Genomic DNA, 3312 nt, shown 5'->3' with positions numbered 1-3312 from the left:
GATGCAGCGAGCGATATCTCTGGTTGATCCCATATTCTCCTGTTGTTTTATTCTGCACGCAAAACTCGGGCGTGGCCCTTGGAAAACTTGTAGGAGCATTTTGAGAGGGGGAGCCCCTCGTGTAAGCAAATCGAAGTTTTTACTTTCCTATGCGATGTAGGTATGTGTCCTTGTGAGCTCATGAAGCTGGGGGTGAGTTTCCCGACATGGTTTACCTTAGTCAGCGCGAACTTAGGGCTGGGTCATGAGGCGGCGAGTTCTCAAGAATCCCACGGAGCTTATCGCCCCGTTGGAGGGGGCCCCGCAAGGGGTGAGCACCAGGTGTAGTGCTAGCGCGTGCTTTGCACGGTCCGGCTCGCGAGGAGCTTTGCGAGGGAAAGGCGATGGACGTGAGTCCCAAACCAAACAAGATCCAGAAGGCGAGAGACGGCTCAAACGAGAAAAGGCACCCCCCATGTGCATCGATAAAAATTCAGCTTCAACTTAAGTCCAGAATCAGAAAGCAAAGCCACAGAAAGAAAGATCCAAAGCAAAAGGCCGCGTCCGGCACCTAGTCTAGTCTTTGGGTCTTCAAGTCTTCTCACCAGCGTGGAGCTAAGTGCTGTTCACTAGGCGTGGGAGGGAGCCCCAGGGCCTGAGGCCGGCGCTCCTGAGACTCCAGGGCGTGTACAGCCCCAACTTATTATTACGTGAGAGTGTCACGGGCGGCGAGCTTCACAGGCACTGGGCCTTCTTCACAGGTACCGGCCTTGCTTCATATCGCTAGACGAGGGCCCCGCCTTGCGCCACCTTGACCTCCTTTGAGCCGACCGGAGACCAGGATGACACAAAGGAGGGAAAGAGGATGCAAGCGGTTCCCTCGGCGACCACGGGTCCTCTGTCGGGGGAAGGGTTGTTGAAGCCACCCCGCAGAGGGCCTACCTCCGGGTGTCCCCTGGTTTCGCGTGCCTTGGGGAGGGGCCTTGCTCCTGGCTTCCTCCCGGCGGCCCCCAACGTGTTTCCCTTGTTGGAACGGGTGCCATAGTGCCAGGGTCGCCGATTGATGCTGCAACCTGATTCATCTGCAGCCCATGGTTAGCATAAGCCTGTTCCTGAGAGGTTAGCGGTACCCTGTTATTGCCGTCGTCGGCGCGATCGTTGTGGTTCTCCGCTCGCTCTTGGAAAGCTTCGACTCCTAGTGCCCTTTATCCCCAATCTTCTCCAACGAATGAGCCGATGTCGTCCTCTAGTGCGTACCCTTCGTCCATCATGCGGGGCACGTAGGCTTCTGGGGCTGTCACCTAGAACACCTCGCCGTGGTGCCCCACGCTCCATGTTGCTCCACCCATGATAGCGTCCTAGGGATGATAATATGGCATCTGGTCAGGACCATGGGGGGTCACGCCCGCTCCTGTGCTTGTCGAGGGCGGCATGGGGGGTTGGAGCCCCCTACGCCGCAGTTCGTGCTGATGTTGACGAAGCCCCCGGGCGTAGTCGATGGCGCGCAGGTGTGGTGAGGTTCAACGCGCGACCTTGTAGTGGTCTGGGAAGGGAGTCGATAGCAGAAGGATGGCGCTCCCGACGCCGCTGCGTCCAGCAGCTCAGCAACACGCTCAAGCAGCGTGTCCCGGCCGCTCTCCATCAGCCTGCATCGCAGCAGCTCCCTTGCCACTATGAGTGTCGCCCGCATGTTCGCTTGCTCCCGTCGTGAGGGCGGCGCTGTTGCTGTGACGTGACTCGCTGCTCTCGCCGCGGCTCGTACTTGCCGCGGGGTGAGGGTGGATGATGTCTGGCCGCGTTGTCCATGCCCGGCGGAGCTTGGTGGCGCCCGCGCCGCTTGGGGTGTGGGGTCGAGACCTTCATGGGCAGGCGGCGCCGTCCAGTTCGGCCAACCTGCCCAGCGGTCGGATCCGACCCTTGGGTCGCCAGACATCGTAGCCGGTGAATGTCGGATAGCTGATTGGCGGAGAAGAAGCTCGGGCGCACCCCTACCTAGCGCGCCAAATGTCGGATGTGGGGTTCCGGCTACCCTTAAGTTTCGAGCACTAGGGTGCGCGCGAAGTCTTTCCCTTCTACCAATCTACTCCCTAGCTTGCTAGGATCTTGCGGACGAACTCGACAAACTCACAACACAAAAAGACACAGGGCTTATACTGGTTCGGGCCACCGTTGTGGTGTAATACCCTACTCCAATGTGGTGGTGGTGGATTGCCTCTTGGGCTGATGATGAACAGTACAAGGGAAGAACTGCCTCCTGAGGTTGAGGTGTTCTTGCGCATATGAACTGGTAGTGCGGGGGTTTCGATCTTCTGTCTCTCTCTCCGTTCGATCACCCCCCCAGGTCCTCTTCTCAAATATCGAGCGGGAAGGGAGCCAACAACGGTGGGCTAATTTGAAGGGGGCAGCTAGTACGAGATATCCTGACAAAAGGTAGTCTTTGCCTGCACAAAGCTCTGGTGGTGACGCCGTCTTGGGCTCCACGATGACCTCGGTCTTGCATTCCATGGTCTTGGTCTTGTTGCACCGAAATGGCAACCTTTTCCTGAGGCCTCGGTACTCCGCGGCTGCGCTTGCCCCCTTTGCACCAAAGAGGAAACAAGGACGCTGCGCGCGCTGGCGCCCGCCTGGTGTCGATCGTCATGGCTCACGTCACGAGAGCCTCATGAGGTTTGCCCCGCCTTGATATCTCCGCTCCTCGTGAGCCTGCCTGGCCAGGCCACTCCAGAGGAGGTCTTGTGTCATCCGCCTCGTGAGGCTTGGCCCGTCGCAAGGGTCTTGGATGCTTGTTGATGAAGATGGATCGTACGGCCTGCTGGCCCTGCCACGCCGCGGGCCGCAGGCAGGCAAGTCTGGGGACCCCCGTTCCCAGAACGCCGACAGATGATACCGTAGATCAAATCTCAGGCAAGTAGCATACCAATGACAAAGGGAACAATGTATGTTGTTATGCGGTTTGACCGATAAAGATCTTCGTAGAATATGTAGGAGCCAATATGAGCATCTAGGTTCCGCTATTGGTTATTGATCGGAGATATGTCTCGGTCATGTCTACATAGTTCTCGAACCCATAGGGTCCGCACGCTTAACGTTCGATGATGATTTGTATTATGAGTTTAGTGTTTTGATGAACTAAAGTTTGTTCGGAGTCCCGGATGAGATCATGGACATGACGAGGAGTCTCAAAACTATGTTTGGACACCGAAAAGGTTTCAGATAGGTTCGGGCATTTTCCGGAGTACCGGGGGGTTATCGGAACCCCCCGAGGGATTAATGGGCCACAATAGGCCTTAGTGGAGAAGAGAGAGGGCCGGCCAGAGGTGGCACCCCCCCTTG

The sequence above is a fragment of the Triticum urartu genome, chromosome 6, assembly GCF_003073215.2.
Source record: "Triticum urartu cultivar G1812 chromosome 6, Tu2.1, whole genome shotgun sequence".
Taxonomy (NCBI): Eukaryota; Viridiplantae; Streptophyta; class Magnoliopsida; order Poales; family Poaceae; genus Triticum; species Triticum urartu.
Note: the sequence above shows the minus strand (reverse complement) of the source record.